This window comes from Polyergus mexicanus, unplaced genomic scaffold, assembly GCF_030449975.1.
Source record: "Polyergus mexicanus isolate NDT 795.1 unplaced genomic scaffold, iyPolMexi1.0 SCAF_13, whole genome shotgun sequence".
Taxonomy (NCBI): Eukaryota; Metazoa; Arthropoda; class Insecta; order Hymenoptera; family Formicidae; genus Polyergus; species Polyergus mexicanus.
The window spans coordinates 352,698-366,091 of NW_027223333.1; the positions used below are offsets into that span (position 1 = coordinate 352,698).

Sequence of the window (13,394 nt, forward strand, 5' to 3'; positions counted from 1 at the left end):
GTATTATAATCGCTTCGATGTCGAAGCTTAATTTTACTCCGACTGAAATTAGGAACGTAGAAATAGGAATTTTATTTATAGACGATGTTCGTAGTACGATACATATGACTATTAGGAATATCTTTATTAAAGCGTATTATAAAAAAGTCTCTTTTGTGTGTAGCGGTTTAAAGGGAATATTGAAATTTCTTAGTTATTATATTTATATTTGAAATATGATATTAAAAGGAATTAACGCAAGAAAAATTAAAGCGCGCGTTTGTGCCACATTGAACATATTTAAGGAGCAGTAAGCGTTCTTTCCCTTCGTTCGTGAGCGAGAAAGAAAAGAAAGAAAAAAACGAGCCAGATAAATCTTTTACCGTTCACGGTTATGGACGCGCGCGCGCGCGCACACACACATACACACACACACACACACACACAGAGATACGTGTCGGGTACACGTGGGGGAGAGACAACACCCCGGTGGCGCGAAATTACGATCGTCGCCAAAGTCTATCCCGCGAGCGTTTACTCCCGGCAGCAGATAGAGATTTATGACGCGGCCTCGGGAAATTCTCCCTCTCGCTGCTTTATTCCAATGCCACCGACCTACAACGGGTGCGCCGCGCCGCGCCGCGCCGGCACGACCTTGGAGAACTTCGGAACAAAGTTAAACGCTCGTCCGCGGCCGTTGCACGCTTTCCGGCACAACGTGCCCGACCTCCAAGTCCGCGGGAAAAGCTTACGAGCCGCACATGTGTACGTAATACACATTTAGAGAAGACGGTGGCCGCGAGAATGTTTGTGCTTTTTCTCCGTCGAATAAAAATTAATTTTCGCATAATTAGCATAAAGAGGGTAAAGAGGCGGTAAGAAGAGAGATTCTCTAATGAGTTGACCGAACGCTTTGTACTCTGCTTGCTCTGTAAATCCAACTCGAAGTGAATTTTTAATCGCGAAAGTTTAACGTGACAGTTTTCATATTTTTCTATATATATATATTTTTTTTTTTTTCCAGTATATACATACGTCTCTTATCTTCTTTTATCGAGAACTTGCAAATTCCTCGCGCGAATATTCGTAAGTTTTTAAGTGTGCGCGCAGCTTAAAGCTTGCCCCGACGAAAGGGCGCTTGGGACCATATAAGAAGGAGACTAACGGCTGATCGAATAAACTTTATCGGGGCGAAACGCGACCCTCCTCCGTCATTCACGACGCTAACCTAACCCAACTTGACTTCGCTCGACCTTCCCGCCTCGCCGGGTGCTTTATGGTGTTTCGAGCGAGGGTGTGAAAAGTGTGCTCCCTTGTACGCCGATGGAAAGCAAATGCGCCCGTTTCGAGTCGAGTCGTCCGTAAATTGTGACTCGTCTCTGATATGGACGTAATCAGAGTGGAACTTGGGATCCTGTGCGACCTCGGGCGCGATTTTTTTTTAGGCTTGAAAAATTGTGGTAATTTATGGGAAATTCGAGAATTCTTCGAGCGAATAAAATAGTTGAGAAAGTAAATTTCTGTTACAGACATTTTTTTTTTTTTTTTTTTTTTATTGTATGTCTGCATAAAATAAATTATGTCTCAAATGACATATTATTGTGTAAACTTATCGCTCTTTCGAGACGAATATAATTAATAATATTAGCATTTTTTAAAGAATGCGTTCGATAATACATATGAAAATAAAAGGATGCAGAAAAAGTATTTAAAATTTTTTAAACATCCAATATAATATATGGTATATCTCGAAGTAGAAATAAAATAGAAAATATGAAATAGAAAAGCACGAGGAGAAGATATGTCATAAATATTAAAATCAATGCGAATATTTTTTTGTAATGGAGCCATTAATTTTTCCAAATAATTGACGTATATATTTTTACCATATTTTTAATAATGAATATCTGAACCGTGAAACTCGATACGTAATCGATATGCGATATATGAAATCTGAAGATAATATTTCCAATCTACCAAACTGAAAATTCCGAATAATTAATTTCAGCATAATCTCATTTAGTATCACGAATTAATCGTATAACTGATACCAGCTGACAATCGTCGGGAATATTAACGCGACTGAAATTCTTCGCAAATTTACGCGGCTCCAGTTTCCCTTCGCATGTCTTTACATCTCGTTTCACACACATATAATAATAGTCTCGTGTTTTGAGAAAAGAATAATTCTTCGAATTTAATTACAATTTGATCAAAATAAAGATAACAATTCATTTTAGATAGAATTAAATCGGTATCTAAGGATATATCCGCAACAAGTATTTCCTCAACGTGATTGAAAGTCCATCGTGTTACGATACGACAGTCGAAACTCCGAGATCCTCGCGACGCGCCAACTTTCCGAACTTTCGGACTTGAAAGCTGCCGCGGAGAATACGTTCGACTTAACTCGCTTTATGGAGTTCCGTACGTCAGGGAAAGCGCAACAGGACCCTTCCGTATCGCGTTTTTCTTCTCGTCCATTTCCACCCCCTCCCCCGCCACGGGGGATTCTCTCGTTCTCGTGACGAGAGGCGGCGGCGAGCAACGCGCTCGGCAAGAAATATCGCCCTTGATATTTTTCTAACGCGCGTGAGAACCTACCTTCTTCATTTTCGGGCAACGATAATGACACGCGAGGGAGTTGCTCTCGGAGAATCTCGGCTATCGTTTAGCGCGAAATGTACAATTTATTATCTAAACGCTCGCTAACTCGTTACGATTATATGCGCGAACACCTCGCAATTCTGTTAGATTCTGTAACAGCGGTAAAATCAATTAAAAACTTACCTTTCATTTAAGCGCTGTCTTTTATGAATTTCCGTCAAATTTTCAGATTAGATATCTTTAACAATTAAAAACGGCTATGAAATATAGAGTTGCTATTTTATAAAATAAAATAAATTTTTTTTCTGGCGATTCGTATTAACCTTGTCTGTGTCAACCTTGAACATCTTAATCGACATCGCTGAAATCCGACGACGAGCATTGTTAGTCTCGCGTTTTACGAAACGCGCATTTTTTTTTTTTTTCCCCCCGTCGATCGACGACGAGTATATTCGAAACAACGTGAAATCGACACAAACGATATTCCTCGCTCGTAATTCGGGCGAATGATGAACCGCAACGAACGGCACTGACTATCGCAAATTTCTCAAACCCCCCCATTGACCTAGATTTCGCTTCTTTTTTTCCTCTCGGATTCTGAATGAACGCCTGGTTTGAGTCCGCGACGGTGGCGAGCAACGAGGTGGCGGGAGGAGAGAGAGAGAGAGAGAGAGAGAAAGAAGGGATACACGATGGGTGGCTAGAGAGAAGAGGGTAGCGGGCAGGGGAGAAGCCAGGTGAAAATCGATGCAACCGAGAGAGACCTGTGCGTGGGTAACGCGGGAGACCGCGCCTGGAAAATCAATTTTCAGGGTTTTCCAGGACGAGGACCCGTCGGCGGCGACCTAGGAAACGGTCGAGCGTTCTCAACGTTGCTCTCTTTTTCCCTCGCCGTTGCCTGTGTGCGGGAGGATGTCGGAGGGGGAGGGAGCGGCGAAAGGGGGAGAGAAACGGGCGGGTATATCTCAGTGCCACAATTTGCGAACGAGCACGTATTAGATCCAGGTGTGCTTAATGATATCCCCAGCGCGAAAGTCTCAAGACGCCCGTGCTTCTTTACTCACTCGGGATGTTCATCCCGAATAATTTCAGCTTTGCTGTACTCGCGCGCACAGCCGAGAATATTTTTTTAATTAAAACGCGCCGAGGGGCCTCCGGACCGCGTCAAGCGAATTCGATCGTTCGCGCGCGACTTTGAAGCGACTTTCCTTGCGTCCGATACGCCGCGTCCGGCTGTTAAAATGAGATAATAGGAAGAAATGTCCTTCTGGGACGATTCAAGCGGAGATCTTCTCGGCAGTGCGACGCTCTCGCGTTAGGACCGCTCGTGTCTCACAGTAATTCCGCTGACGTCTCTGTTATCCGAGACACAATGAGATACAGTTTCACAAAGGCGCTAAAGCTAAGAAACGGGCACTGTGTATAATCGTCATTCGATAGTCAACGTAGTATATATTTTCCTTCCGGATGCTCTTTCCTTTTAGCTTTTCAAATAACTCTAACCCACTGTCCGTTAACATATTCTTTATTCGCTGTCTTTATACTTGGGAGATTAGATTCGTCAATTAATCGAGCGAATTAAATAAACTTAGTTTGGAAATACTCGTGTATATATGGTGTATAGTATGTTTTTTTAAATTATATAATCTTAACTAGAATACACAAAATATAATTAATTGTATGAAACCTAAAGTTTCCTCGTAACTGAGGTTGGCTCGAGCAACGATGATGGGGGGGAAAAAAAAAAACAACAACAACTCATATCTTTAAAAGATATTGAGATCGAGTGAATGAATCACAGTATTCAATGACACTCGAGAAATAGATGCTTCGTAAATCGAAAAATAAGATTCGGATGACGACCGAAATGAAATCTCAGTGTTGTATGCATTTGCTTAGTCACGAGGGTTAGTCCTTGTTTGAGCGAAATATCGAAAGAAGAGAAGAAGAAAAAGACGCAGGGCACAAAATTCTAGGGAGGTAGTGAACGTGTACGGACTATAAGCTGCTATCGAGCGGATAGGCGTGCGACAACCCCTCTCCCTCGACCGTCCCCCCGAGTTCCCTTTTTCCTCCTGCTCGCCACCCCCTAACCACCCTCTGTCCTCCCTTTTCGCCCTTCTCCTCCACCTCTCCTCCATCGTCTCCTCCTCCGCCCCTCTTGGACCGAACAGCAGCGGCAGGGTGGTCGGTGGGTGGAAAAGGGTGGAGGCTGAGGTTACACGTTTTCCCACACTCGTCCTTTCCGCCCTTCCCTAACCCTCCAGTCCCTTCGCCATCCAACGCGGCACCCTTCGCCCATCTCGCCCATCTCGCCCTTGCTCGACCTAACTCCTCGCCCTCACGCCCCTTCACCTTCGTCTTTCTTAGCTTCTCTCTCTCTCTCTCTCTCTCTCTCTCTCTCTCTCTCTCTCTCTGTCTGTCTGTCTGTCTGTCTATCTGTCTTTCTCTTTCTCTTTCCGCCTTCTCCTCACTCACACAGCCGACACTCATTATAGTTACTACCACTGATGTAGCCTCGACCTACACAACCTCCTTCTTCGCCATCCCCTTCGTTGCCACCTACCGCCACAACCGACCGTCAAAGGACGGTCTTGCTTCTAGCGATGGCCCTCGAAGCACAATATCCACTCGCAATTCTTGAGCAAAGTGCGAATGTCCCGAATAGAATGTCGCGACGTTGTCCATCGGGCATCATATTAATTCCTCCGATTCATCTAAGTTTCATATATACTGACGTTTTCTTTATTTAAAATTATATTTTCATGTATTCATATATCTATTCTTCATTTGACAATAAATCTCTAGCGTTGGATTTTGAAGACAGAAGTTTATTATTTCGAAAAGAAAAAATTATTCGCGTCGTTGTTAAACATGAGAAATCACGAGACCTAAACATACGATTCGATACTTTACGCGAGAATGTTATTACTTATATCCCTCTTGGCATTTTAGTTCTGACTATGTCGATAATCAATGTTACGTTAGCTATGCCATAAAGATTATCCATTTCGCAGTTATAAAAAAATATGGAATAAAGGAATATCTATAATTTTTTAATTTCGCTCAGCCTAGCAAACTTATGTGATATTTTATTTTACTTTCTCTATTATATTTTGAATAATATTTACAAATCTGGTGCTTTAATATAAAATTTTTCGTGTTCGATATGATGTGATATTTAGTAGTGATATAATTTTTTAGTGTATACAACGATGTAACATTTAAATGAAAATAAGCCAAGTTTTAATATTAATACACGACAATATGTATACAAATGGCACGGTTTGATTTTACATCGACTATTTGTTTTTAAACACCATCAAACTTTATCGTATGCGACAATTAATTTTAACACGCATCGCGTGCCTTCTAATTATTATTTCTCGACAATATATATACTCGCGCGCATTTAACCGGTCTGGATAAGTCACGAAAAAAAATGATGGACAAATCCATCTATAAACTCTCCATGGATCGCCATTCGACGTTTCGCTTACGTTTCCTTTCGTTTAACGGGATTATGTACGGCATAACCGATGCGCGCGCTCTCGCGGTTTATTCTCCTTCCTCTCTTTGCAGTTACGACGATAAATTATCCGAATCGCGGAGAAAGAAAACACGGAAAACCAAGTGTACCCGCGAGTACTCGTTCTCCGTGTACCTACCTACCCGCCTGACCGCATTCCGACAATAATCACTTCATCCACTGTCCGTGCGCCGGGCAATGGCGGACCTTAACTACTACTTTCCACTTACGATTTAATTCACCGACGGCATATACGTCGTTTTATATATCGTCCGGCAATTACGCGCCAGCGGAAAGATTCGTCATCGCACTTGGGAATGTTGAAATCATCGAAGCGTCTCGATACGCTCGCGCAAATGGAACGTGACTTATCGATTAGAAACTTTGAATTGTCCGAGACACATTGCTTGTCCTGAATCGAATGCGTTTTCCTTTTGTTTATCTCAAACTTGCTATATCTGTTAATTTTTCTACAGAGTAAGGATAACGCGCAAGAAAAATTTATTCTTCGCGAAATTTTTCGGGCCGCCTTTACGTTTAAATCTTGTTCACTGAAATGAAGAAAAATTTTTTCATCTAACGAGTTATATCTGTCTTGTAATATTCGACATTATGCACCTTAATTATATTTAAACGTATCGCGAAACGGAATTTAATTATCTGCAATATTTAATTACGATTATGATAAGATACGAAGGAATTATAAGCGTAATGTGATAAAATCTTTCTCATAATAAATCTCACGACTAAAACGCGAAAGGCGACATGTGTGAGATATTAAAAGATTCAAAGATCGTACGTATAATCATATTTTGTTCTCCTTCTTACGTAGTGTTACGCGTGAAAAAATAGAATCTCTCTCTCGATTAATCGACCTTAACTCTCGACGTTCTACCGTAATTGTCGAAATATGAAAAAACAAAGTAACGCAGAAAAAGCGTGGGGGGAAGACTTAAATGAGATATTGCGGAAGTTTCATCCGTTATGTGGGTTTTTATTATCTAATGCCGCTCCGAAACAACAATAACAACAACAAGAGGGCGAGAGCACAATTTGCGTTTGCCGTTATACTTCACGTGTAACATCAGCCTTAAGGTTCTCACGTGCGACCATCGGCTCGCATAATCGATTATCGATAGGCGGCAGGGAGGATAATCTCGGTGCGAAAGCTCTCCGAGCGATGTCATGACCCCTTAAGAACGCTCTTCTCTATAGGAAAAAAGTTTCTCCGATAGAAAACTTCGACCGAGTGCCGTCAACTATCGAACCGGCGCGCCGACCGGCGTGGGTAAAGGATTGCCGCGCGCTTGTGTATATACACGGCGGTTATAAAATAACCACACGACAATCTGGATCGGTCGAAAACGATAAAAAAAAGTAAAACGTTTTATATTTGTGTGAAAACACTCCCCGAATTGATATAGACGCGAATTCGAGACTCGAACATCGTTGTAAAAAAAAAAAAAAGAGAGAGAGAGAGAGAGAGAGAATAAAAATACGATTTGAAAGAGAGTGCGCGCGACCCCCATGCACCACGTTGTTCTACGCTATGATACTGTATCGGCTCTCGTGAAACATTGATAAACGTTGTCAGGAAGGATATAATTTTGCGTATCTTGCGCTTAAATGCGCACAAATTTCCTTAAATTCATTGCGCATACGTGTTACACAAGTAATTCGTCCTCCTCTGCAGATATTCATAATATTATATTACTTTCTCGTTTATCCTTTCTCTTTGTAGAGAATATAGATTTAATACAATTTTAAAATTTGCAAATTGCAATTAGCCATTATTTATTACATTCTTTTTAACGTTTTATTAAATACATATTTGATTTAATGATTCCCGATATTTTCTATGATAATATAAAACTTTCGTGATAATATAAAGATAATGTAAAATATATTGCTTATATTATATATATATATAATATATTTTATGTAGCGAGGATATGATATTTTGAAAATGATCTTGTTATATAAGGGAGAAACATTTCATCAGACCTATATTTATTAGAAGAAACACGTTGTATATTCATAAAAGAAATATTATATTTTCATAGATCTATGTATGTCCGTGTTGAGATTTATAGATTAATTAACATGGAGAATTTCAGGATCTCAAATAATTTCGTCAAAGGACACGACTTTGTCTGCCAAGAGATCTTGCGATTTCGCGCAGCTGTTGCGAACGATTCGCGCCCAACCAATATTTCCCTCGGTAATACCGGCTAGCTACCCTCGTTAGGTCGGTCGCGGCGCACGGCCAACTCTCCGAGGGTCTCTTACAACAAAGTTGGGAGGGGGTCGAGGTCGCCATCGAGGGTGGTCGGGTGGTCGGTCGGTCGGTCGGTCGGTCGGTCCTAACTGGTGAAGCTGCGCGCTTGTGTACGCGTCGCGTCGCGGGGACTCGGGGGCTTGGCACGACCACGAAAAGTTTCGCCGGTCACGTTCAACTTTCGCGCACCGTTCGAAAAACTGTCTCTCTCGCTCCTTCTCCCCGCCGACGACGACGAATTAGGTCGGCGACCGAGTGCCCCCGAGTGCCGTATCGTGTCGCGAGCACCCGCTGTCTCCCTGAATCGACAAGACGAGAGGCGACTCTCTTTGGCCGAGAAAAAGTTTTTCCTCCTTCGAACCTTTAATATACGACGACCGGCGAAACACGGAGCCGCGATTCCTCACAAAACCAACCGTGCTTCGCGATGTATTTTGTCTTTTCGTCTTCGAGACTGTTGCGCGATTTATTGTAAACGAATTCAAGATAATTATTACATAATAGAGATGAGTTTTATTATTAACTCGTTTGATAAAAACAGCGAACATGATGTTGAAATTACCAGATGTTAAATAAATGAAGACGTAGTTTAATATAGTATATATATGTAAGAACAAAATTTTAACAACATTTGAAGGAAATTATTATTAATTTAAGCACATATTTTTATCATCAATTTTATGCTTATATATCAATTTTTAAAAAGTGAATTATATATATTTTGGAATTTTTACTTTATCAAATCATTATATATGTGGTTAGGAAATATGAAAATTTCTAAATAATATGATTTTAAAAATAAGGTCAATATATTCGTGATTGACAAAATGAGTTTTTAATAATTAATTTTCTTATTCTCATTTATACTTAATAATAAATATATCCGTTATAAATTAAGATATTTATAACAGAGATCGCGAATGACGATAGCCGTCTCTGATTTTAGCGCGATTTAAATTTCAGCTGCAGAATGCGGTTGACAGGGCTAAATAATAAAGTCGATCAATCAAGTCCAATTTTGGTACCGTCCGAGTAACTTCGCGCGCGAAGTGGGTCATCGACCGAATATACCGCCCTACGAGAGCGTGTCGCGTGCGTGTGCGTTCGACGTCCGTCAACGGCGAAGAAATATTTGCGCGCGATAAAAGCGAAATCTTCCGGAATGCGTCTCGTTTCGAGTTTTCCATTTTTCGCTGATTTTTCCTCCCCCCCTCCCATAAATCGTGCAGAAATAATCGAACACACCGAGCTCACGGAAAAATCAACAATACGTCGGAAATGAGTTTGCGAAGATGAGATATTTGGGATATTACTCGTTGCGCATATTTTGCATTGTGCGAAAAGATTTCCCCAAAGGATAGATTGAGTCGCGCAATCAATTGCGAGGGAAAAAGTTTCTCCTCTCTCGCACGAGTTTTCGGGCGCGATCTTAGACACTATCTCGCAAGTGTCATGATTCGGCATTGGGAAAGTGGACGAGGAGGAACGTTCGAAATATGTATCTCGGAATATACATACCATATATGCATTTCGATATTTCAATCAGAATAACGCGTATAACGTACAGATGTCGAACCAAAAAAAAAAAAAAAAAATTTAAATTTATTTTATATGATTGCAATGTGTCTTTTTATTACCGTACAATTTATATCACTTATATTAATTAATAGTAAATTTAACAATTATAATAAAAATATAATTTTATTTCCATCAATTTTCCTTTTTTTTTTAAATTTCTCTAAATTCAAATTAATTTTGAATTTATTGTCGTTAATTAAAATGTTTTAGTCGACTTATTTGCTTTTTCACGACCATGAAAAAAAAAATCGTGCGTAACTCTTCTTAATTTAATGCCAGGATTTAATTAATTTAGGCAAAACTCTATATTACGATATGTTATAATCAGTGGAAAAATCCTCAAAATGATAACCACGTCGTGACGCGTTCGGCAATTCCGCAGAATCCGAGTCCCGTCGCCGGCGGGAAAATCTTCGAACTAGTTGTGTCCGTGTGCTGGAGAAACTTTTTCCCTCAACATTCCGGGGGATGATATAAATCGCGCGCGCGACGAGCGGCGGCGCGAAACTTTCGACCCTTAACCCGTTTTCAGATGTTCTCGAGTTCGCGAGAGGGAAGTTGGAAACTTTGCCGGGATGCCTTTCGCGGATTACATTCAATCAAATATGCACGATTCCGGGGACAAAATCTTAATCGAAATCCTATAAATTTAATGTTCCGAACAGTTTGCGTCTGCGTTTCTAATTTAATTTTTAGATCGCGAATGAAAGTATCTCTGGAAGAGGAAATTTTCACATACGCGTGAAATTTCATCTTGTTTATATACGCACACATACATCTATAAATATATTACGATTCGCTTCTAAAATACAGTCGTACCGAGTTTAGGATTGAAAGTCAGAGTGAATGTACGCTCTTTAAAGGAAGATCTAATGAGGAAGTTATTTAACATTGCAAAATTAGAAAATCTTTTTAAGCTTTCGTGACAATAACATAGAACTTTGTACTTAACTTTAAACAAACTTTATCCAAATACAAATTTGATTCAAGAGCTAACAGCTTATTTAACGCATCCTGAGATATTCCGTATATTATATGTAAGTGGATAATATATCGTGGATCTGCGGATGGGACGTTTCACGATGCGTACGTTATATCTGCAGTAATGTTGCGGTAACGTGATTATAACACATTGTAAAATAGCATACTGTTGAACCGGACAAATGTGTGTAACAGGTTTGTGATGGCACGAGCCGAATGTACCATTGAATTTGAATACAAAACTAGTTTACGCTTAATATATCATAGCGATGCATTAAGAACAACATGTGTATTGAGAAGTGATAAAATTCAAATAGATGGAAACGTGAAAATAGAAACATGAATGAGCTCATCAATTATATATATACAATATATATATATATATATATATATATATATATATATATATATATATAAATTGACGAATAATTAATTGCAATTACAATACGTGTATGTTGCTAAATTTTACATATATATATGTATGTATGTATGTATGTATGTATGTATGTATATGCATATGTAAAATAGTAATTGAATAATATGCACCGTTTTAGCCATTTCAGTCATTCAGTAATTCAATTTTCTATTATTAAACGAATCTGTCACAAGGGATTAAGCATATCTTTTCACACAAGACAGGTATGTATATATAAATATACTTCTCTCTCACATGACTATCATTTCTCCAAGAATCTTGCGAGTGTGTTATATATCCGTGACGAGTTACCGCATTACATGTATTCCGCGAAGAGTAATACGATTTGTCGAATGGATTTCACTGAAACGATCGAATCATCTAAATGTAAAAATTGTCACTAGAGAAAAAGTTACAACTTGTCCGGCGAAAAATCATCACCAACATCAACAAGGTGAAACACTTATCTCGCCAACTCCACTGCGAGGATAAAGAAAACAGAGATCGAAATACAATGGCGAATCTCCGACGCGTGAGGGAGCGAACTTCCTCCTTACCGATCTAACGGGTGAATCCACGGCCCCGTTAATCGACCCTACTGGCTCACCCCGAAATTACGGAAAAGAGCCGCGTATCTCTCTCTTTCTCCCTTTCCGTGTGTGTTTCGCCCCTATATCCCCGGTACGGTCTCTCGACGTTACAACGCGCGCACCACCGATGCACGACGCGCGATACTCGATTCGCGCGTTGTAATGGTCGATCGCAGCTTCGACCCTCTTCCGAGCCATCGAACGGCCCGAACGCGGTCGGATTTTTCGACGTTTACTGCCTTTAGGCCCCTGGACCATGCGTCCGCCACCACCCTCTCTCATCCCCATGCTCCCCCGAATACTCAAATTGACCCGTCGTGCTCGATCCAACCCCCCGCCTTCCCCTCCACCGTCGTTCGCAGCGAGCAGAGTTCCCTCCCTCCTGCACCCCTGCCGTTGCCGCTGCCGCCGCGGCAGTTGCCACAGCTTCCAACCTTTTTACCCCTGTACCAACCCTGCTTTTTCCCCCGTTCCGTCCAGCCGCCCTCCTCGCCAGCCCTATCACCTCCTACCCCTCTTTTTATTCCGTTCTCTCCCTCACGCGCACCACTCATTATAGTTTCTCCCTCCCATTCTCTCACCCTCCGCGTCTATCTCTCTCTATCCCCCCTACCCATGCCGTTTCCATCTCCTCATCCTCTTTCTTCTCCTCTTCCTCGTCTCTCTCGCCCATCGCCATCCGTTCACTCGCTGCTGTTCTCCCTTCCACCCTTACACGTCGACCACCCTCCACCCGGTTCAACGCTCTACCGCAACCCTGGGAAAACCCTGGAAAATCCAGCGGCGTGCACCTAACTTCACCATGTACATATATATATATATATATATATATATGCATGTATATATATCGCTGGCGCGTGTATCCATGACACAAGCAAGTAGAGGTTGTATGTATCTACCGGGTGTCCCGGAATCGCTTTCTTCGTCGAAGGGATCTATGATCAACTCGCAATGTGGAGGGAAACTTCTCTCATCGATATAGGTATAAATGCGTATTTTTCGTTCATAATCACGAGCCAAGAATGTAATAAATTTTTGATTAATTTTACGTGAAAATTATTTTAATACGGCTTTAATACAAAATTTTATGAAAAAATAAATGGTTTTTACGAGGAGAATATCTAGGTCGAATTGATGGGAGCTTCTTAGATGAAAGGAACAGCGTTAGTTTTCGAACATCCTGTATGCAATGTTGCAGCCGCCGCGGGAAGCATGCGTAGATAATAGGCATCGGCCAGGACGTTAGCGCGAAAATTGTTTATTTAAAGCCCGCATGGGGATGGCCGCGCGTGCGCCGCGTCGGTGCACGCATCGGAAATTGCGTGTATGTATAAGGATGGCGGACGTAAAGGCGCCGCGTGTATATAACGCTCGAGTCGAAGCAATGGCGTGCGCGTTTATCTCGTCTCTCAGTACTCTGCGTTGATACCACTGCTT

At 41.2% G+C, this 13,394-nt stretch overlaps 1 protein-coding gene across 2 annotated transcripts in view; it reads left to right on the forward strand.

The window, feature by feature from the left end:
* Positions 1–13,394, forward strand: part of Dnmt3 (DNA methyltransferase 3) — a 122,022-nt gene that overhangs the window by 15,393 nt on the left and 93,235 nt on the right. The window lies entirely within an intron of this gene.